Source organism: Lissotriton vulgaris, unplaced genomic scaffold (genome assembly GCF_964263255.1).
Source record: "Lissotriton vulgaris unplaced genomic scaffold, aLisVul1.2 SCAFFOLD_247, whole genome shotgun sequence".
Classification (NCBI taxonomy): domain Eukaryota; kingdom Metazoa; phylum Chordata; class Amphibia; order Caudata; family Salamandridae; genus Lissotriton; species Lissotriton vulgaris.
The window spans coordinates 181675-205969 of record NW_028255597.1 but is presented as its reverse complement, the minus strand read 5'-3'; the positions used below and the strand labels follow the sequence as shown (position 1 = coordinate 205969).

The window sequence follows — 24295 nt, the reverse complement described above, 5'->3', positions numbered from 1 at the left end:
AAAATTTGCTTATCCAACTCAGATTAGGAAATGAAATTCAACCACACAAAAGTGTTGTTTTTGCAAAGCAGGTGAGGGAGGCAACACGGTGGGCTGGTGGGGGATGAAAGAACCGGGGATATGGGAGGGGGGAAGCAATACATGCTGCAAGGAGAGCAAACTGGCAAGAGAGAGCAACATGAAGCTTGGGGTTGAGGAACGGGTGAGAAAGCAACGAGGACAAGCGCATCATGGAGGGGTGCAGGGGAGAGCCGCATGGGCATGAGGAAGTAGCGCAGGGAGTGGAAGAACAGCACATTTAGAAGACCATTAGAAAACACATACACTCTCGAAGAATGCTTAAAGAACATCCTTTAAAAGATTTAGTTGGCAGTAACAACCCAGGTTGTTCAAAGCATTTGAAGAACCAAAGGAAAAGTACTCAATTTACTCATGTTCATTCTGAGATGAAGTGGATATGAGGCGAATAAAGTGGTGGCCACATGGGTGTAGGAAGTGTGAGGGACGCAGGGGATTTATCCCTCCCCCCCGGATGTTGGAGCGTGGGGGAACACAGGAGACAAGGATGGGGAGACGATAGGGAGAAAAATAAATAAATAAATCAGCCCTACCCCCACTGTCGACACAAAGCCAAGCTTCGACATAACAAAAGGTCAATATAAGTGCCACCCCACCCAGCACCTACTTGCTTCCAGTGGTGCCCGAACTAGGGGTAAGAGGAAATCTGCAAACGTTTATACATTACAACGGCTGAGGAGGTGAGGTTTATTTTTCTTTCTGCATTTGAAAGAGTGCATGGTCATTGCTATTATTAAGAACTGAACAGCTGCTTGTCACAATTTACATTTAAATCTCAGAATTTAGATTTAGGTTTACATTTGACTTTCAGCAAAGCACTGGCATTTTCAAAGAACTGCTATGTATTGTGATCTCTCTATTCAAGAAGGAATATATTTTTGTTGCTGTTGTTTAACAGCTGTTGTACAACCCATAATGTGCCATCATTAGGAAATCACCACTAATGGACGCACAAATCAGGCATAGTGCCTTGTAACAATTAGACATACTGGGCCTGATTCACAAAGGGTAACTAACACTTCTGTGCAAGTTTACGGTTGATTGCCATTCACAAAGGTATTTGTATGACTGTGGAGTCTCTTCACATAAAAAGATAGGACAGTCCTATCTTTTTATGCGTGGAGACTCAGTGACCAGAACACACCCCTGCTTACTGCAGCAACAAGCAACAGTATCCTTAACCAGACGTATTTTAATCCTCCTTTACTTGTATTGCTTATCTGCTTTTATTATTTTTTTAATGGGGCAGTACAATTTGTCACATTTTTGTTTTCCATCACACTACACATTAAAAAGACACCGGTGTAATGGGATGTTTTTAGGTCTAATGATTTCCTGCTGACCTAAAACATTTTTTCCTCATTGTGACCGAGAGCAGAAGTTTAGTTCTTCAAAAGAGATAATTGCATGTGTGCACTTTGGAGTTGATCTCTTTAAAACTGTGGTTTACCACACTTTCCTAGCAGTGAAATCACAACTACGGATAGGTTTGTGACAAGTTGGCTTAAGTGAAAAATTCTGTACAGCATTTTTCCAAACTTTTCATGTCCATACTCTCTGTTCTCTTTTTCTTTAATTTTATTGATGAGATCTTGGACATGTGATAGCTTACTAAAGATAAGTAAACTGATTTTGCAAGTGTTTTTTCAGGCTATATAATTTTACATATCCAATTTACACTTGGACCGATTTGAAAAAGGTTCAAAGTATGAACGAAATGATGTATGAGAGAAACGAGGAGTTAGGCGCAGGTGAAGATTTCATGCAAGTAGCTTCAATCCACAATGGAGATTATGACCTAGCTTTGATAGGATTTCTGCTTCCCTCGCAATTAAAACATGTCACAAACAAGAAAAGAAAATCATTTTGAATATCTCGGTAGAACCTACTACCATTACCTCTACATCTAGTAGCTCATTTTCAAACGTTAGAGCTCAGTTTCGTTCAGATTTGTGGGTATGATTCTGGAGTCAAGAGTCACACTAATGCACGTGCCTTTTGAGGATTGTAACACATTTGAATAACCTCACCCCCTCAAAAACAGTGTTTTTTTTTTTTGTTTTTTTTTGACTGGCCAGCAAAGAAGCAGAATTGCAAAATTCTGCGAGAATTGAGGATCAGTGGAAATTAAAGGAAAGCTTTTTGGTTGGTACACTTTGTAGTGAAATTCCACACTCATCAGGACTTGATGGCTTTTCAACGCTGTCCCTGTCTGTGTATTTCACAGTTCAATCGAACGATAGTTGCGAGACACTAAGGACTATGTGGTCTGCAACAGACGGCATGGTGTGCTACTGAGATGTGGGTAGTCAATACAGATTGGATGTTGGTGGCACCCAGCATTAAGCAGTGGTCTTCCAGCCACCACTTCCCTTCAGCAGAGAGCCACGGTTCCTGCATGACACTGCTGGAACCTGTTCTGCTGCAGGAAGATAACTATTGATTTCCACCTAATGAGTTATTGGCGAGAAGATAAGACTAGTTTTGAATGGATGGACGGTTTAAAAAAAGGATGTGTGCCATAGGGTTGAGTTATACACAAAGGCCACCAAAATGGGGGGGGCGCACAAACCACACACTATTGACTGCTACTCACCAGTCAATGTCTGTTTTAATTGCCCAACAGCTGTGAATGTTGATCAGTATCTCCATCCCAGTTGCTTTTTTAGACAATGAGGAGAAAAATTATTTTGGGCTTCAGCGGGAAAGCATTTTCCTCTGATCTGTTTTTATAAGGTGCGTCTACTGGTAGAACCATACATTTGCCTTTAACACAAAAAACTCCTACATAACACGCACAGCTTTCCAAACTTTTTATGTTGGTGACACACTTCTTGGAGATGCATCATTTTGTGACACAGTTAGGCAGTGTAGCAAGCCAGCGAGCCCGAACCAGCTAAGGGGGGCTCGGGGGGAGCCCTCCCCCCAGAATTTGTTTTTTAAATGAAAGTGGGCAAATGGTCTCCCTCCCTCGCTCTGTCGCCCTCCTCCCTCCCTCTTCTCCGTCTCCCTCTCTCTGTCTCCCTCTCTCTGTCTCCCTCTCTCTGTCTCCCTCTCTCTGTCTCCCTCTCTCTGTCTCCCTCTCTCTGTCTCCCTCTCTCTGTCTCCCTCTCTCTGTCTCCCTCTCTCTGTCTCCCTCTCTCTGTCTCCCTCTCTCTGTCTCTGTCTCCCTCTCTCTGTCTCTGTCTCCCTCTCTCTGTCTCTGTCTCCCTCTCTCTGTCTCTGTCTCCCTCTCTCTGTCTCTGTCTCCCTCTCTCTGTCTCTGTCTCCCTCTCTCTGTCTGTCTCCCTCCCTCTTCTCCGTCTCCCTCCCTCTTCTCCGTCTCCCTCCCTCTTCTCCGTCTCCCTCCCTCTTCTCCGTCTCCCTCCCTCTTCTCCGTCTCCCTCCCTCTTCTCCGTCTCCCTCTCTCCGTCTCCCTCTCTCCGTCTCCCTCTCTCCGTCTCCCTCTCTCCGTCTCCCTCTCTCCGTCTCCCTCTCTCCGTCTCCCTCTCTCCGTCTCCCTCTCTCCGTCTCCCTCTCTCCGTCTCCCTCTCTCCGTCTCCCTCTCTCTGTCTCCCTCTCTCTGTCTCCCTCTCTCTGTCTCCCTCTCTCTGTCTCCCTCCCTCTTCTCCGTCTCCCTCTCTCTCCCTCATTCCCTTTTGTCTATCTCCCTCTTGTCTTACTGTGGCTCCCTCTTGTTTGTCTGTGGCTCCCTCTTGTTTGTCTGTGGCTCCCTCTTGTTTGTCTGTGGCTCCCTCTTGTTTGTCTGTGGCTCCCTCTTGTTTGTCTGTGGCTCCCTCTTGTTTGTCTGTGGCTCCCTCTTGTTTGTCTGTGGCTCCCTCTTGTTTGTCTGTGGCTCCCTCTTGCCTGTGGCTCCCTCTTGTCTGTGGCTCCCTCTTGTCTGTGGCTCCCTCTTGTCTGTGGCTCCCTCTTGTCTGTGGCTCCCTCTTGTCTGTGGCTCCCTCTTGTCTGTGGCTCCCTCTTGTCTGTGGCTCCCTCTTGTCTGTGGCTCCCTCTTGTCTGTGGCTCCCTCTTGTCTGTGGCTCCCTCTTGTCTGTGGCTCCCTCTTGTCTGTGGCTCCCTCTTGTCTGTGGCTCCCTCCCTCCCGCTCGTCTCCCCCCCTCTGGCCCGTCTCCCTCCCTCTGGCCCGTCTCCCTCCCTCTGGCCCGTCGCCCTAGTCCCTCTGTCTGTCGCCCTCTGCCTTCCCCTCTGTCTCCATCCCTGCCTGTCGCCCTCCGTCGCCCTCTGCCTTCCCCTGTCTCCATCCCTGCCTGTCGCCCTCCGTCGCCCCCTGCCTTCCCCTCTGTCTCCATCCCTGTCTGTCGCCCTCTGCCTTCCTCTGTCGCCCTCCTGCCTCTGTCGCCCTCCTGCCTCTGTCGCCCTCCTGCCTCTGTCGCCCTCCTGCCTCTGTCGCCCTCCTGCCTCTGTCGCCCTCCTGCCTCTGTCGCCCTCCTGCCTCTGTCGCCCTCCTGCCTCTGTCGCCCTCCTGCCTCTGTCGCCCTCCTGCCTCTGTCGCCCTCCTGCCTCTGTCGCCCTCCTGCCTCTGTCGCCCTCCTGCCTCTGTCGCCCTCCTGCCTCTGTCGCCCTCCTGCCTCTGTCGCCCTCCTGCCTCTGTCGCCCTCCTGCCTCTGTCGCCCTCCTGCCTCTGTCGCCCTCCTGCCTCTGTCGCCCTCCTGCCTCTGTCGCCCTCCTGCCTCTGTCGCCCTCCTGCCTCTGTCGCCCTCTGCCTCTGTCGCCCTCTGCCTCTGTCGCCCTCTGCCTCTGTCGCCCTCTGCCTCCCTCCGTCTCTCTCTCTATCTCCGTTTCCCTCCCTCGGTCTCCCTCCCTCCATCGCCCTCTGTCTGTCACCCTCTGTCACCTTACCCCAGCTTCCCAGGCACACACATAGCCACACCCGAGCACTTCACTGGTCTTTAAAAAAAACATAGAGCAAAGTGTCTAGCAATGCCTCTTAATTAGCAGAAGTTATGTGCTAAGTTCCCGCGACACACCCACCATTTGCAAGCGACACAGTACTGTGTCGGGACACACAGTTTGGAAAGCTCTGACACTTGAACACTTGGCTGAATTATTAAGACTGGGACATACATAGGGACTCACAGTAGTATATTCTCATCTGGGCTTCAGTGCATATGTTTGACATCATAACTAGAAGACTCATCTCATCACAGTAGGTGTGTGGTGTGGGAACGTACTTCCAGCATCTCAGGTATGTGACCCCCCCCCCCAAACTCTGGTAATGTATGGGCTCATCTCTAGTCTCTCAGATTCTAGGCTCAGTGCAAATTGGGCATCATTCATCAAGCAAAAGGTGCATCGTTTTAATTCCCACAGGAAAAGCATTATGAAAGGGTGACCACCCCCAGTCTATGCTTGATGCCTTTGTTTCATGGAAGATCGGTAACAGTGCTTTGCTGGAGACACTGATTAGGTCCTGAAAGATATGCAGCCATGCACGATTATAGAAAATAGGTCCTCAACGTGAAGTGAACTCTCACCAGAATGACATGGGTGGAATATGTGCCAGGTTTCATTGTCGCCACTGTATAAACTGTCTTGATCAGTTGCCACCTATGGCCGGAAGTAACTACCACTTTAGCTTACTGGCTGCTGCCAGACAGAGCATCTACCCTTCCAGGTTTAGCTGCGGGTTCCTCCTGGACACAAACTTCTTGCGGCAGCAATGATCTCTGCTCTGCTGACTCATTATTTGGTCATCAAAATCTCAAGCTTTACAAGCACCTCTTTGGTTTTTTGTCCCTTGGACACAGCTTGAACTGCCTCTGCTTGTCGTCCATCAATTGTATCATACAAGCACCTCAAGTCAGGCTCCCCTGTTGGTTCGCCATTACCCAGATTTACTGTTCCATCTACATTCCATTGTTTGAATTTCCTTTGTGTTTTGTTCTTCATCCATTTTTACCATTGGTAGCATCTCTTCTTCAGCCTGGATCATATTTCAAGTCAGTTTCATAACTGGTACTTTGGGATCTCGCCCCTTCCCATGCTTGTTACAGATATTTTCTCAGGAGGCTCTTTCCATCGCTCCAATCTCTTTTCCAGTCAAGCCAATCCTTGTGCTTTCCAGTTTTTCTGTCCAGCACATATTTTTGTGCCTTTTGAGGATCTCTTAGGTAAGCCCCACTTTAAATATTGCTCAATTTTATTGTCATTCCATCTAACCACCGAGTGACCAGCTCTTGCTTCCATCATGTCATTTCTTTAGGTTGTTTTCCTTTGACTGTCTTCTGACTATGTTCTGATGATGGCCCCAGATAAACAAACCATTGGTGTTGAAACATTGAAAACTTCTTTACACAATATGATTTACGCAATTCTCTAATATTATACACTTTTACGAGCGTCTTGTGACCCACTCCGAGTAATTATCTGTTCTATAGCTTGACCCACACAGCCATTTGTTGCTTATGAAATTTTCTCTTTCACATATAAATTCTGAACCTTACTAGTCAGAAATAGCACTGACTTGCCACTATAATTCATGTGATCACAACAATAGCATTACAATTGTGAATAACGTTTTACAATTGCAGGGACTTTAATTCGGTTTTTTTAGGGATTACCTTCTATTATTTATATTTACAATATTTGGTTGTCTAACTCTGTAATAAGTTGTCTCTCTTATAACAACCACCCATCCCTGTTTTTGATAGCCCAACGCCTAGGACATATTCTTTGGGGCCAAAGGCAACAAGTTTTCATGTGTATTTTGTCCTAGAGACAAGTAGGCTCAACTCCCTGCAGCACAAACATTTTAGCTGCCAGTGTGCAGTCCCACATTATGGTTCAGGGAAGGGCACTGTCTGCAGTTAAGGTAATATTGTTGTCCATATGTTAATGCTGTTCAAACCTGTATTTATGGTTCATTAATTGAAAGCCTTTATTATTAGGGTGAGCGCTCTAAGTAAATGTTGTAAGCCCTGACTGCACTACGGACAGTGGTGCCAGTATAAAAATGTGTACACACGTTATCAAAGTTTAGCAATAGGAGGCTATGTATAATGCTCCCAGAATGCTCTCGAATATGATGCAAATATTTGCAGAAGCCTGAAAGCAAGATTGATTCTTTGCTTTCAAAATACAATGTTCATAAAAAATGAAAGCAGGAAAAAAAACATTTTGCTAAACTACTGTAAAATTTCAGGTAACATTTCTTTGCAGCATCATTTAGTAAAATGTGTTGATGCATGCTAGTATTTCCCAAAAATATTCATAAAGAAAAATCAACGTAACCAGAATCAATACGATTATGGGAAACAAAAATAAACAAGCACTGGCAAAGCCAGTACGTCGGAAATCTGCGGTTAGCTTTTTAGTTTTGTCAATGTGGGACTTGTTTTGTCATGGTTTTTGTAAAACCTTATTGGTGTGGGAGTTACCGGGCCCTCACCTGGCTTTGTGCCTTTAGGTGCTATACTTACCTTAAATCCTCGAAAACTCATATCTCTGCATCTACTGATTAGATTTTTGTCATTTTGGTGTCAAATAATTTATTCAAATGTACACTATTTTTCTAAATTGATGTGAGATTTTGATTGTGTTGAGTTTTTACTTCATTACTATTTAAGTGCTGCATAAATACTTTACACATTGTCTCCAAGTTAAGTCTAGCAGCTTTTGTGCCAAGGACCCAGAGGGTTAAAGGTTAATTTAGTGATTTTTGTGGTTCAACAGGACAATAATTTTGGCTGTTGCTTGAGAAGTGATCACACCGTCCTCAAACGAAAAGCCAATTTGTCACACAAACAATGCTGAATATATTTTTTAATCTTCTTTTTGAAAAAACGAGCAGGTCTAAGATTATAACTTGCAGGACTTTATATAGGATTTAAGCACATCATAAAAATTAAGAAATGTATGCAAAAAAACGAGGTTCTGCGGTTGTGTAAATATCAGTACTGCAGTTTTGTTTGCACTCTAGGCAGACATACAACCTTACATAGGTAACGCCATAACAACATCAACTTCCTCTTTCTCCTAAAAAGGACTTGGATCTTTGTATGGAACTCATAAATGAAACTCTAATTTCACCCCCAATCAGATTTAGTACTCCCATTCATTAAGAGATAGTTGGTCACACTTTGTGAACTATTCTCTATTAATTGCAGTTCATCTGGGTCTCCGATTTCTCCATTCCACTTCATATAAAGATACTTATTTCTGAGATCTAATATTTAATACATCTTTCCCAATTTGTTTGTTTATCACTCTAATCGGCCATACCACTAAAATGGAAGATGTTTTTAGGTAACCAAAAACAAAGTTTCCAGCCACACCACAAGGTAGCAGGAAATCAAAATGGTAAACCGGGAAAGCTAGAGCCAAGTGTATTTAAGGTACACCGTCAGAACTAACCTATCATGAGCCCGCAAGACAAATGACGTACTGGTCTGCTTTACTATTCCCAACTCAAAACAAGGAAGTAATGGATGCACATGCGTTTTCCAAAGCTTCCACCTAAGCTGTGCTGCTGCTATGCCAAGATCAGTGATATGAGAAGTGGTGTTCTACAAAAAGACAATCTATTATTGTTGCAATTTGACTAGTATAGTGATTTGAAGGTGAAAATATATCTTCCAATTTAGAACATTTACGAAATACAAAGACAACATGGGTTTAGCACAAAACAAGCATTTGCAATGCAATAGGTCTCGCATTTGCGAGAGTATAAGCTATTGGTATTGTAAATGGCAATGCCTTTTATTTATGTTTTAAAAACCAACACGTAAATAAACGTCATTGTTATTTGCAATGCCAACAGCTCAAACTGTTAAATGCGAGACCTACTGCATTGCAAATGCTTGTTTCACATTGTTTGTAGATAAACTTCTAACATCTGTATTTATGAGCCGGTATACCATGCGGAAAAGTTATTTAAGGTCTCACAATATCCTTGCACCTAAATCTGTATTACTAGTAATCAGAGTTCAGAGGCAAGCACCACATGGCTTTTGATTCACGTTGCAACATGCGGAGGAAATGCTATGTAATATGCGAGTAACCTTCATGCACTGTGGACAGTTCTAACCTTCCCAACTCTTCAAAGCAGTCCCACCTGTGCTGAGCAGTGATGTTAGTAACTTGAGTAGCAGCATGGAGTAATCCATTTCAGAAAATTACTCAGTTTTTTGCTTTCTTGGTAAGGTTCAATCTACAGCTTCCTTAAAACCAGCAAGTTGACTCCAAAAAATTGTAGGCTGTAGTTTTGATAAAAAGTGGTTTGCTTACTTCCTAAATCAGTAGAGTTGGCAGATGTGCGCCCAGTGAAGTAAAATGTTTTTCTTGGTTCTCTTTAATTGGGCATGCACTCTGAGGTTCCTAGATAATGAGGAGAGCTTAGAAGCAGCCTGTGACCTCCTTGCTGCAGAACAACAGCACTCCCCATAACCACAACTGCACTATTCGACTTGGTCTGGTGGGTGAGAAAAGTTCTTCCAAGATATGTAACCACAGAGAGAGAGCCTGTGTCGAGGAGATAAACAGCATAGCGTGCATGCCTACTGTCGGGCCGGGAGACCAAGCCAGCTGCTGTGAGAGAAACCCCAAACTGCATCCTAAAATGGGACCCTCCCCCTCCACCCATCTTGCGCGTGGGAGAATAACATTGTTACCAGACCCAATTTGTGTGTGTGGTGTGAGAGAAAGCTTCAGCGTGGCTTTGCAGGAGGATAAACTATTTCTTGTGACACCTGCTCCTGGCCTGTCTGTCATTCGAGGGGAAAGGGTAGTATAAAAAATGGCTGAACAGGGATTACCTTTTATATGGTCCTTAAGGGCACTCCAATTGGAATCCGGAGCCAGAGGGCACTGGTTCAGCACTTCCCAAGACACAGCATGTAGGGAAGAAGTGCACTCTCTGGCCTAGTGCGCCTGAGGCTCAGCACACTCTGGGCCAGTGTGCCGCCCGCTCGCCACGCTGTGCCCCCTGGCGTGAAAGTACAACCTCTGCGTCCTAAGTCTCTCTGCATGCTCTGTTATGATGTGCAGGTCTGCTCCGCCGCCGCGTGCCAGCTGATGTAAGCAACACTGCCTCCGACCCCGTGCGTTCACCTCCTTCAGGGATCCAAGGCGTCTCAGCTCGCGCTGGTGCTGCTACTACATGAGCTCCCTCCACACTCTTCACTTCCCTTCTTTTTTTATAATTCTGACCGTAGATGGGCATCAACTGCAGATTTATCAACTTCCTGTGTCTCACTGAGCCCGCATTCCCCCTCCCTGACATTTCACCTCAGAGGCCGGAAGTACCACGGGATGCGGTTATTGGTGACGAAGCAAGAGCTGTGGGCATCGAGGGACGGGAACCATAGAGGAGAGCAAAACAACTCAGCTTTGATAGGGTTTTATTAGGGATGAGGCGAGGCGGGCTGCCCTAGCAACGCAAAAAACAATGCGACAGGATGAGGCATATTGTTGGCTTTGAATAGACAGTAAATTGTCCATTGTCGAGTGTAAGTTGCTACGCCTGTGGTTTTTATAATGCTGGTTTGTAGTTTGTCCATTCTTTGTGTGTTTTTTTACATTTACAAAATTCAAACAGGGTCTTGCGGAGGCCTCTATAGCGCCGAGGAGCTTTTACACCTTAGCGCTCTGCGAATGTTATATATACCACGTACAAAGCACACCCTGGGATCTTTCTCTGGTGACAAAAGGGGGGGGCCTGCAGATCACAGAAGTAACGTGTATAAGAAAATCCACCGCAGGCCACCACACAGGAAACAACAGGCGTCGATCTTTTATCTTTAAGAGGCCATGTGTTTCTAATTAGCGTGGAACACATGGCCCCATAAAGATAAGAATGTGCTTCGCAACATCAGCAAAGCAGGCAACACCGTCTGGATTGGAAGCGAAAAGGCGTCAACAAAAAAACCCTCATTTCCAATGGCAGGCCACGGTGATGCAAGCCAATGGAAATGAGGGGCGGGGCTTTGAGTCCCTTTCTGAAAACCCATCATCCACAAAATCTCTCGCCGAGCGAGCAGCGTTTTGCGCTGTAACGCCAGGCGAGACCTAAAAAATCTCTCACCGAGCGCGCAGCGCTTTGCGCTGCAATGCCAGAGGAGACCTAAAATAGGTGGTTGTAAATTAATAAATACTCATGAATGGGAACTACTAAGTGTCCTAGAAGCACAAGCACAGATGCAGGCTCTTTCACAAGGTAAGGGTCTGTCCATGGGTAACAGGGAATAGGGAAGAGGTCACACACAGCATAACAAAGATCACCAGAAGGAATTACTCATGTAACCAGATAGCTGTCTGCTAGAGCTGCTTCACCCACAAAAAAGAAAGAAAGAACAGACACCAGATTTGTAGATTTTGCACTTTTACTAGCAAAAAGAGCTATTGCTATGGCGTGGAAGTCTACAGTGCCTCTCTGCCCAATATTTTAGCAGAACTCCATAATAAAACGGGCTCTGTACAGGAAGGAGAAAAGATGGCAACGTAAGAGGCCTATTGTTAATAGATGGGATGCGATATTACAAAGGCAGGCGGTAGAGAAAAGAATATAGAACAAGCCCTGTAAGGGGTAAAGTTTAACGGATGGGATGCCTAAAAGTGAACAGAGAATAGTAAAGAACGCGGTACACTGCAAACAGTGATGCATGTGAGAAGAGTCCCATTGTAGTCCTAAACGCTCGCATCTTATTATGGTATGGTTTCTGCCGTTCCCTTCCATCAGCACATTAGCACTCAAACTTAAAGACGACGTCTGCCCTCCCCAAAGGGAAACGCGATACCATACTACAATACTTGATAACAAACACCTTGGTTTAATAGTTTTTTGTTGTTGTTCTGTTTATACAGTGAGTATCAGGCACGAAAATTATGACAGGCATATACATTTTGACTGACATGAAAAAATCTCAGGTACTGAGTATGCATGCAATTTTAAATTCTTCTTATTAAGCTAAAGTGCTCGACCTGTAAACTGCACAATAAAATCAATTCTCGTTCATTTTTTTTAAAACCAATGTAGTTGAGAAGAAAACAAATACTTCTTTCGTCAAACCTTTTTCAAGAGCTCTGCTGCTTGCAGTAGTAATAGGTTTAATTAAAAAAATTAAATAAGCATTAACTTGTTGAGGAATTGTGCTGTACATCAGCTGTGCAAAGGATGAATGAACTAATCAATTTTTGAGAGGCGTGAGTAATGTCAGATTTTTTAAAGCTACTCCGAGCATCTAATTGCGAATGCGCAAAAATATTGTTCTCTATGGTTTTCGTTAATTTCCAGTGTGCACATTTCTCCTGTATATATTTCTGGAGCATTGGCCAACCCTCAGATGTTTGTTATCTTGTCCACTTGCCGAATAACCATTGCAGTGGACAGAAATGAACACCACAGCCTTCCTCCGTTCATGCTCTATGTTCTTCCCAATTATCTAGGCCTTCTCACATAATATGTGGAGATTTACAACAAGATCATCCCTTAACCTAGTTCCTAGAGTAAACAATTTTGGCTAATGCCTATGCTCACCAAATAACTGTTGCCTCAAATTGTCAGAGTTGCCAAGACCTGCGTTTTTCTCCCAAAAACAATATTCATTGCGACTAGTCCACACACAAAACCTCCACTTGTGCATTTCTGACTATCTGGAACAACTTCTACAGCAATCTAAATTTCTAAATAATTAAAAAATTATACAAACTACAGATTAAAAATAAGGAAAGGCTGTTTTTTGTTTAGAAATGTTGGTATGCCAGACTATGGAGCCAGAAGACAGCAGAGAGAACTAAGAAATACTGAAAAGGAGGCCATACAGGAACAGCTACTGACAGGGATTGTGAAGTGTTAAATCAGACGGTGGTTCCAGGGATTGCTAGTCGGACGGCAGGCAGAGACCGCAGAGTGAGATTGCTGGGACAGACCTGCAGCAGACTGTCAGTCAAAGGCATTAATGGATCATGGGACAGCTGGGGGCTCCGTGGAAAGCCAGTGACAGCATTAGAAGGTGAGTACAACAGGGGTCATCAGACACAGACAGCGAGAGAGTCTAAAGAAGTTGGAGAGCAGAGAGAAACATTACGGATCAGCAAGTATCCAAGCCTTGAGAGCTACATTCAAATTGATTCCAGCATGTAAAGCCTGTAGTAAAACCTGTATAACTCCACCTCCTGCAGTTGGTCAGGTCCAGCCCTTTCACAATGGCTATAGGGCTGAGAGTATGGAAATTATGCTGTAAAGAAAATGATGTGCCTTGACTGTGCACACTCACAAAAAACTCTACCAAAAAAGTCTCAGGGAGGCAGTTTAAACAACCTACACTAACCAACAGCGGAGTGAATTCGTCTAAAATGCACATAAAACTGCCACACAAGCGATAGATAAACGGGGATGAGGCAAAGCCCAAAACAGAATATTTTGTAAAGGAAGCTGGAGTACAATATCATATGTTGCTTATCGTGTACCATGGAGGATGGCATTAAAGTCCTGTCCTTCTGCGTCGTCTAGTGAAAGATTTGTAGTTCATGTCACTTTCCCGATTTATATAGTACCTTTTCTTTAGCAAATTGGGGAAGCAACCATCTGTATAATATTATTCAAAGAGACATGTGACTTAGTGCTGCACTTAAGCAATGAAAATAAGCCTTGAAGAAGAGAAGACTTCCAAGATTTAACAAGCATTTGCAATGCAATAAGTCTCCCGATTGCGAGATTTAGAGCTATTGGCATTGTAAATGACAATGCCTTTTATTTACATTTTAAAAATAAAAACATAAATAAAAGAAATTGTCATTTACAATGCCAATAGCTCAAGCTGGCGTAAATACGAGACCTATTGCATTGCAAATACTTGCTCTTTTGGCAAGCCTACTTAATTTTTATTTTCATGAAATTCATTCTCACACAACAGTAGTAACAGTTAAATACAAGCGTAAAGAATAGGCAGAGTGGGGATCCAGGGGGGGCTGGAACCAGAAATAAAACTCAGCCTGGGTAACCACTTTACAAAGTTATGCAAATGGTCTTTAAAGACCTGTGAACAACTTGGGGCGTGCCAGAGTAACTCCAGACACTGCCCAACCGAGCCCACGGCAGCTTCAGCTACAGCAGCCCTGGCTGACACACGATTGTGTGTGTGGGTAAGGGGGGGGGAGGGGGGGGGGGGGAGATTAAAGCCCTTTCAGCCCTATGGGCGTTGTGCACAAATGTATATGGAAACAATGGTTCTTACAGACAATCTATGGTTAAGAAAAAAGCATGACAGCATTCAATTACTGGAATTAGGGTGTCGTAGAAAAGCATACTCTAGAAACCAGATACGGTTTGCACAAGATAGTGTATTTATAAAAAGTGATATATCAAGAGTGCTTAGTGTACCAAGTGAAAAATAGAGGCCGCATACAAATAGTGACCAAGTGCAATACGCAATAAGAGTTCCTAATACATGAAAACTACCTTATACCAGTATCTATATAGCGACCGCTATTATTTTTAAAGAGGCCTGTAAAGGTTTGTTTGTAATGTAAACCAAGTGAGCAACTTCGAATCACTGAAGGGAAACAGAAGAGGGAAAGATGTAACACAAAAAGGAAAGGGGATGGAAGGCAGAAGGAAACTTTTTTTGCATTGGTTTAGTCTGTCAGTAGTATAGCCTGATATATCTCTGTCCACTTACTAGAGTGCCGCATTCCACGATTCTGAGGTTTTCAACACAATATTTTGGGGGTTTTGCTCAGTCTCTTGTGAGATGGCAATGCCTATCAGCGATCTGGGGATGTATGATACTTGTGTATCAAAGTTCTTCATTGAAGTATCAAATCCAATAATGCATTACAATATAACCTGTAAGAAATATTGGCAAACCAAATGGGTCACTCCAATTATATGTAGACGCAAATACATTAGCTTTGCTGATACTTGTTCGCATAAAGTATGGACAAAGCAGCATATGACAGGACCTACACACCAATTTTTGCTGAACATGAACAAACTAATGAGAGACTTTATTAATACTGCAAATAGCATTGCTCGTACCAAGCTGGACGCTGGCAATAAAAATGCAATCACCACCCACATGATGCCTATAGCTGCAGAATGGAAATATAATTTAGGACACAAACTGTTTGTAACATGCCACGGACTGGACTTTTATATGCACTATAAACTTACAACTTCCTTATCACCTAGGAGGTATTCAAAAGCCGACAAACCATGAGCAAATGGAGGCCAAGAAAAGAGAATTGGGTACAATATCAAGCGAGGGAAATATGGAGCCTGGAAACAGAAAAGCTTGAAATTGAACAAGCATTTTCAATGCAATAGGTCTCGCATTAGGAAAGTGTGAGCTATTGGTATTGTAAATGACAATTTTTTTTTATATGTGTTGGCTTTGAAAATGTATAAATTAATAGCATTGTTATCCACAAAGCAAATAGCTTACACTTTCCTAATGCGAGTCCTATTGGCTATGGCAATGATTGTTGGTAGCAAGCAAGGACAGTGCTGTTGTGGTGCTGAGTGATGATGTGGTTGGGCTGAGTGATGTGGTGGTATCACGTCCCAGAGTGATGTGGTGGTGTCCCTGAGTGATGAGGTGGTGCCCCTGAGTGATGCCCCAGAGTGATGTGGTGGTGTCCGTGAGTGATGTGGTGGTGTCCGTGAGTGATGTGGTGGTGTCCGTGAGTGATGTGGTGGTGTCCGTGAGTGATGTGGTGGTGGCCCGGAGTGACCTGGTGGTGGCCCGGAGTGACCTGGTGGTGGCCCGGAGTGACCTGGTGGTGGCCCGGAGTGACCTGGTGGTGGCCCGGAGTGACCTGGTGGTGGCCCGGAGTGACCTGGTGGTGTCCCGGAGTGACGTGGTGGTGTCCCAGAGTGATATCGCGGTGTCCCAGAGTGATGTGGTGGTGTTGTGAGGCGTGCAGCAGTGTGAGGCGTGCAGCAGTGTGCAGAAGTGTGAGGCGTGCAGCAGTATGCAGATTGCAGCAGTATGAGTAATGCAGCAGTGTGCAGCACGAGAATAAGTGTTAATGGAGAGTGAGGGGCAGAGGTCTTGGCACGGAGAGTGTGGCGGAAGCGAAGGTAAAGCGTGCGCATATGTGTAAGTGGCAGGAGGGAGTGCGTGGCAGAGTAAAAGGCAGAGCAGGGAAAAACAATAGGATAGGTGGCCGGATAGAGTACAGGATACAGGAAGAGGCGGGGAGGCTAAAATATAAGGATAGGTGGCAGAATAGAGTGCATGACAAAGGGAACAAAATACTGACTGTTGTGTGTTATGGCAAGAAAAGTGAAAACAAAACGACGCCACTGGAAGCGTATAGCAGTGCAACTGCTTGTTACATGAGGGGGCGCTGCGGTGCATTAGCCAGCTCAATGGCATTGCCTCCATAAAAATGTATAGAAAGCTCAACCATATGCAAACAAAAGTGAGCCAATGGAGAGACTAACGTGCGCATGCAGTGCATATACACCCCAAAAACAATTACTTGCAATAAGCACAGGTAAACAGACAGAAAAACGGAGGATGGGGTGAGAGTTTAGGATTAAATGAGTTTATGCTGGTTGCGATTTTTTTTAAAACAGCAGTCCTGGCACAGAGGCCAAAAATTGTATGGGTAGGAGCTTCAAATAACTGATTTAGTCGTAGGCAGAAAGGGTAATGTGGTGCACTGGTATTCAGACGGTTTGTGATTCGTGGTGGGTATGCTGGGCACAGAGGGAGATAGGATTGCAGGAGATATGTGATGGGAGGTGCGCTTCCTGGGGATGGAGGATGGGTGTTGTGGCGCTTTGTGACGGGCTTGGAGCGTGGTTGGGCATGCTATGTTGGTTCTAGAGGGTAGGTGCTGGCGGGTAGCGGTGAAGTGGCGGGGGCTGCTGCGGGAGCATCGGCTTGGTAGTAATGCATTTGGTGGTTGGATGAAGGAGCAGAGGGGCCCTGTGTTTAAAACTGCCGTCGTTGGAGCGGGGGAAAAATGTTTAGATCTTGGCGTGGCTCACCAACATCCGGTGATCCTGGGCAGAGTATTACTGACCCACAGTTTCGAAAAAGAGGAATTCGATGTGGTGTGGGGTGAGGCAAACGGGTGGCATAAAGGCACCTGGCACAGTGTTTAAAGTCCCACAGGGTGTATAGGTGTCATCTGACAGGGTCGCAGGGGAGGAGGCGCAAGGGGGATGGGTACAGGGGGAGGCCTTTGAAGTGGATTTTTCCCCGGACTGCAGGAGGCTCAGTGGAGGTGAAGGAATGCTGGGGGGCGGGAGGGGTGAGGGGGGGGGAGGGGGTGTCAGGAGTTGTGAGCACGATGTTGTGGAAGACCGGAAGGAGGGTCAGGTTTCAGGACGAAGGGAGGGCGAAGTAAAAGCATGAGTATTGGTAACAGGACAGAGTGCGGTGGAAAGTTACAGGCACGTAGATGCAATACCATGTGGCATATAATAAAACACGAGAAAGAGGCATAGGGAGTTAAAAACATATTGATAAGTAGCAAGATAAAGTGTGGGGCAGAGTAAAACGCCGAGCGAAGCTAGAACATGAGTATAGGTGGGAGGATAAAGTGCATAGTGGAATGTAAGCATTGCAAGTTATAGAGCATGAGAATAAGTGTTAATGGAGAGTAAGGGGCAGAGGTATTGGCATGGAGAGTGTGGCGGAAGCGATGGTAAAGCTTGCGCATATGTGTAAGTGGCAGGAGAGAGTGCGTGGCAGAGTAAAAGGCAGAGCAGGGAACAACAATAGGATAGGTGGCAGGATAGCGTACAGGGTATAGGAAGAGGCAGGGGGAGGTTAAAATATAAGAATAGGTGACAGAATAGAGTGCATGACAAAGGAAGACTGTTGTGTGTTATGGCAAGAAAAGCGAAAACAAAACGACGCCACTGGAAGCGTATGGCATTGCAAATGCTTGTTACGTGAGGGGGGCGCTGCGGTGCATTAGCCAGCTCGATGGCATTGCCTCCATAAAAATGCATAGAAAGCTCAACCATATGCAAACAAAAGTAAGCCAATGGAGAGACTAACCTGTGCATGCAGTGCATATACACCCCAAAAAAACATGACTGGCAATAAGCACTGGTAAACAGACAGAAAAACGGAGGATAGGGGTGATAGTTTAGGATTAAATGAGTTTACGTTGGTTGCCAATTTTTTTTTTAAACCGCAGTCCTGGCACCGAGGCCAAAAATTGTATAGGTAGGGGCTTCAAATAACTGATTTAGTCGTAGGCAGAAAGGGTACTGTGGTGCACTGGTATTCAGATGGTTTGTGATTCGTGGTGGGCATGCTGGCCACGGAGGGAGACCGGATTGCAGGAGATATGTGTGGGGAGGTGCGCTTTCTGGGGATGGAGGATGGGTGTTGTGGCGCTTTGTGACAGGCTTGGAGCGTGGTTGGGCATGCTATGGAAACAAGCTCTTGGCATTGCTGTGGGGGGGCGGGCGGGAGCACATTGACGGGGGAGCAGCAGCCTTTGATGTGCGAGCGCGTGAATGGGAAGAGCGGCCGTGGGAGGTGAAGTCAGAAAGTGTGAAGTGCAGGCGGGGAGCGGAGCCTTTAAAGTGTATGAGGCACTGAGAGACAGATGGTGGTTTGTGATGTAGCTGGTTTGTGAACGCGCATGGAGCACATGCACTGTGGCAAATCCGCTGTTGGTTTCAAAGCTTATTTGGCCCTCAATACTCTTGTCAATTTATCACTTAAGTGATAAATAGTCGAGACCTAAAAAGGAAGCACAGAGCTAGGAAGAAGTAACATATAGAGGAACAGAGCCAGGAAACTGAACAAATAACCTAGAGAGAACTAAAGGAGGGCTTATGGAGGCAAGAAACAGAGCGAACAGGTAGTGATGGCGACATAAGGGGGAAGAAGTCCAACAAAGGACATTGTGCAGACAAGAAACACAATGGGGAACCGTGAAGAAACATCAGAAGGCAGAGGGACACAACCAAGAAACCAGAGAACAAGGTGTAATGGCAACAAAGATAGGAAGAAAGCCAACAAAGGAAAAATACTGACAAGAAACAGAAAGGGATCCAAGGAAGAAGCAATAGAATGAGGACACATGGAGTCAAGAAGTGGATAATGGGGAGAAAATGCAACATAACTAAGAAGTCTGTCAAACGGAAGAGCACACGCAATAAACATAATGGGGAATCAGCAAAAGCAACAGAGGGTCCAGAGATGGAGCAAAGAAATAGAGAACTGGAAGTAATGACAACAAAGAAGGAAGAAGGACAAAGGGATGAGTACAGGCAAGGAATAGAAAGGAGAAATCAAAAAGAATCAATCGGACCATGAATCGCGCCAAGAAACAAAACTGGAGTGGCTACAAACAAGAGTACAAACAAGAAACAGAAGGGGAATGAGAAAGAAATAGGACGACGAATGGCGCCAATTAACAAAGAACCGAAAGGAATGGCAATAAACGGAGAAAGGGGCAATTAAGCAAATACTACAGGCAATAAATAAAAAGTGGAACCAGATATGTGCAACAGAAAAAGGTAGAGTATGAAGCAACAGAAAAGCACTGCTTTCTGAGCGGCCTCTGCTCTGCAGTATCGGTTGCCACTAGTTTTAAGATATTTTGAGCATTTACATTCACTGCGCTCCCACAAAGCATAGCAATCACCTTACAAATGCGGTTGCCATAACAACTAAACCCATGCTGGTGTTTCCCGGCATTTACAGAAAAATGAATGGGAATTTTCCACGACGCAAAGACATCTTCACCATCCGCAGAAAAATGCTGTGTCACACACCAATGTCATCATACTTTATACCACTTACCATGGAAAACATGCAATGCACCAAGAACGCTCACGGCCAGCCTCAAGACAGAAGAGCAACACTACAGAAAACCAAGTCTAAAGAGTGAGACCACCTCGGATGTGCCCCTTTGTTGTCGTTGCATACTCTTGGACTGTTTTGTTCGCTCTGTGCAGGCAGAAGGGTGGAGAAGCGTGGCTCAATGGTTAGAGCGGCAGATCCTGATGCAGAGGTCTGGCCCGGGCCCACGGTTCAATTCCCGCCTCGGCGGCTCTTGGACTCAATCGCCCCGGACTTGATAATTCTCGCCACCTATTCTAATCATGGGTCCCGATCTGTGACTCTGGGCAATAGCTTTCTTAATCTCTACAACGGCCCCAGCAGTGCTTGGATGCCTGGCTTCACCTTTGGGGTGCCCAGGAGTGGACATCTCACAGGAAATCCAGGAAGGGTTCCACAGGGGTATGAATACAGCGCTACGAGACCTCTGGGTAGAAGGCGCTATATAAATACAAACACATTTACATTAACATTCTTGCAGCACTGCTTTATAGAAATACAGAAAAGACCTTTCTTCTGCCCACACATGGGCTTCCCAGAGACATTATGTAAAAGGTTTAACTAGTCTGAAACTTTTACAAAATAAAGAGCATGTTTTTTCCTGTTGGAACCTTGGCCAAAACAATAGTCCCGAGTTATCTTTCAGAACATAGTGGAGGTAAAAGAATGTCCTGCATTAGGGGCCAAGATATAGAAGGGGTTTACTTGACGTTTTAAATGAATAACTAGCGAAAAGTGGTGGGAGGTGGCAACAGGAGCACGCCGAGGCGCATTTTAAACAAGCTGTCGGCGGTGCGAAAAATATACTGTGTCTCACCAAATGAAGGAGTGTGTGTAATGCAGCAAGTGAGAGATCCAATCCTGGTGGGTGGGACCAAAAGCGGACAGGGGGCGGTAACGAGGAGGGACTAAGAAGGCCCGTTTTCAATCGTGAGCCAGCGTTTAGCATGGAGGATGACGCCAGCGAATGAAAGAGATGGGCGGGGCTTCAAGTCCGCCTCTGAAAGCTTTGGAATCCGTATTGATTCCAAGAAACCCTTGCATGGCGAGAACAGCGCATTCGCGCTGTGAACGCCAGGTGAGACCTAAAAAAAAGGAGGATGACAGGCAACTGTGGGGTAGAAGCATTAGGGAGGCCATCCAGATAAGCCACAAATAACTTCATATTATTCCCTGATCACTTGGAAAGATTTGATCATGATTACATTTGCATTTCACACCGTAGATGGATGGGTCTATACTAGAAGGCAGACACTAATAAGGGAGAATGAAGAGGCCGGTGGTACAAGCAACAAAGATGGTGGTACAGAGAGCAGGGTGGTATTTAATAGGATAGCATAAGCAGAATGGAAAGACGGGTAGGAATGGGTTAAAAGCTAGAACGGACACAGGCAAGGGGTGTTGCAAAGGCAGGAAACAGGTGTGGGAGGTTAGGGTAGCAGATATTTCAAGACGGAGTACAGACAAACGGATAAGGGGTACCAGCAAGGAGTGGATTCAATCACCACTACAAGAAGTCAGCACAATTTTGGCAAGGGACAAACAGGGAACTTGCAAGGGACTCCAGCAAGAGATTGAATCAAATGCAAGAAGGATACGTCAGAAGAGGGACAGTAGAAAGTAAGGGGAACACTCACTAATTAATTTGTCACCACGTTTTATGATGTCCATGCATTTACACCGCTAATAGTCACAAACTAGAGTATTATGTTTTATAGGCTAAAATATTGGATCTACATTTGTATGGCATTTGAGTGATCGAGTAGTGAACACTTCTTTTTTAACTCAAAGTACATCATCATGATAGGAGGTTTTTTTTTATTACATATATTGACATTTTGTAGGGAATAATGTCATTTCAATGCCATAACTGGACCACAAATAAAAGATGAGGGTCATTTAATTGTATAACTAAGATCATTAGGGGATTGAGCAATCCCATACCTTTACTGGAGAGAAAAGCTTCGCAAGGCAAAAGCATAATAAAATTATACTGCGAAGAATATTTGTGCCATAGTACTCCAATTACTCCTGGGATCTTTATATGAACAGCATTGAGTGTTCATCTTATTTCTAAAATGCCACATTCAATCTAAGGTGACAGTTAAGCAATGGTTTTTGCAACATGGAATGGATATCTTCATTGTAACCACATGTGCTCCAAATGTAGCTGCTCTGGTATTTTTTTCCCAGAGGAACATCGACCACTATGTGACATATAGACACAGGAGGCTTCGAGTGAAATAAGTTATGGTAGGTGGAGGTTAACAGTGATTGTGTCCTGAATGTGACTGACAAATCATCTTCCCTCATGGAGTATAGCTCTAGGCGACTCTATCCAAGAGACAACATGCATAACTGGAACAAGAACTTGAAACGATAAGTTCCTTTTACCCCCCAGTACTCAAGATTCGTTGGAGTCTGGATTACTGACTGGTGGAGTGAGTGAACTTTTTTATGATCTAGAAGGGCAACAAGACTTCGAAATCTTACAAAACATAAGCATTGCTTCCATGTGCTGCCGCCAATCATATCCAATGCTGATTTTATACATCTGGCATGGCACTACCCTATCAAATCTCAATTATAAACGTCCATCATTGATACTATAAGCATTGATACCGACTACAAAGTGGAGTTCTCCTGAGTGGTGGCCCTGCTGGGGTAGATGGGCGGGATCATTCTTTGCAGAAGAAGATTAACTGTGTTGGTTCTACTCCTTGCCAACACAACTACACCGGCATGCGTTCAAGGTGTGCCTCCTACAATTAAAAAAATGCTAAATGATGTTGCCTACTGAGAGGACCTGGAGGATACCTTTTTAAGTATACTACCCACTAAAAACAGACAGACAAAAGGATGTATGGAGACCACTGCAGACATACTCAACTAATAGGACCTCTATTCTCCTAGTCCCTTTAAACCAGACTGATTAAGTCACTAGATAAAACAAATGATTATTCCTTAAGTTAAAAGTAATTAATAGATTTTTAGGTTAATACTTCATAGCAATATATACTTACCTAACTAGTAACTGTGACTACGTTCTAAACTTTCTGTATGGCACTATTGAAAACCACGCATTCCTTCCATTTCTAGTCTTTGGTATACAATGTATAAATATTCATATACGTTATTTTATGCTGACAGGGTTTTGCCTTGTATTACACTTTGACCATCACCACAACTAATCCGATTTACAGCCAGTTACTTTGCATTTACCGGACTATTTTGGCATCACCAATGGCACAAGACAACGGTGTTGTCTAAGCAACGGGAAATTACTTACAAACTCGATTAAAAAAAGAAAGCTTGTTTGATGCCTAACAAAGCTTTTACTCGCTCGTTGTAAAGTATGGCATAGTAACATTTAGCAATAATAAAGAGTGCTTTGCTGTTGTGTTCACAGCATGAGACCAAACAAAATGTTAGCCAGCTCCCAGTATTACACTACAGATAAACTTTCGGCATAAGATAACTAAAAGATGCAATTGCCACACGGGTGTGAGAAACAATAGAAGGATGGAGTGAGTGGGAATAACTGTCTCTAACCCAATTTGTGCCCTGGGGCTTTTTTAGGCACCTCCCCCAAGTTGATGGTTACTTTGACTCCTTCCAAAAGGACTTGGCGGGCCTTCAACCCCCAAAAGATCACTTCATGCTCCTGGAGGAAATGCAACACAATTGAGCATTCCAGCTCAACGCGAACTTTTGGTAAGTTATAGAAGGTCTGCCAGCAGCCTTCAAAATTGCAAAAAGAAAGCGGTATGGATGTTATCCTCTAGCAAGGTGTTAAATGTAATTCCCCACCGAGAAACACAGGAAGCTCCGAGAGCACGCAACAAAGAAGAAATAACACATACGTAATTTACTTTCTTTCTACACTTCCTTTGCCATTCATTGTGAGTACTTGGTATTGCGTGTTTTTCTCTCTGCACCGCCTTTAAAAGCTATTCAGTGTCTTAAAAGGAAAACAAAACAAATATTTTTAATGACTCCGTTTGGAGAATCCGACTATCACCTTACCTCAGTTTGTAATTCTAAACATGAACAGTTGCCAGACATAACCGTCCAAAATGTTCAACCATTTAAGCCAACCACCTGTCCTCAACTTGCACGTACAGTCCGTAAATTGAACTTAATGCCCGTCGTCCGTTGCTGATGTCATTTTGTACATAACTTTAGCACTTCCGAGTCGAAAAAACAACCAATCCCACTGCTGATCATATTCTGGTGTCTTCTGTGAGAAGGAGGCACTGTCAATGTGTAAGGTGTCCTAGGGTTGGAGCACTGGGGGCACATAAACCAATCTTAGAGCTGTATACATAATTTCGAAGTGCCGATTGGCTCCGGAGTTCGCACGTGCCTTTAAGGGAGCCGTCCTCCTAAAATTGCCGGGAGCCGCCCAGTTTGGAGCAGGTAGGCTGAGCTTGGCTGAGTTAAGGGCGGTGACA

The 24295-nt window shown here is 44.7% G+C and overlaps 1 protein-coding gene across 1 annotated transcript in view; it reads right to left on the bottom strand.

Moving 5' to 3' along the window:
- DENND4C (DENN domain containing 4C) overlaps window positions 1–24038 on the bottom strand; it is a 1503495-nt gene extending 1479457 nt beyond the window's left edge. Inside the window, exon 1 of the mRNA XM_086951990.1 lies at window positions 23868–24038. The gene's annotated coding sequence lies outside the window, so the exon portion shown is untranslated. The remainder of the gene's footprint in view (window positions 1–23867) is intronic.
- Between the last annotated feature and the right edge of the window lie 257 nt (window positions 24039–24295).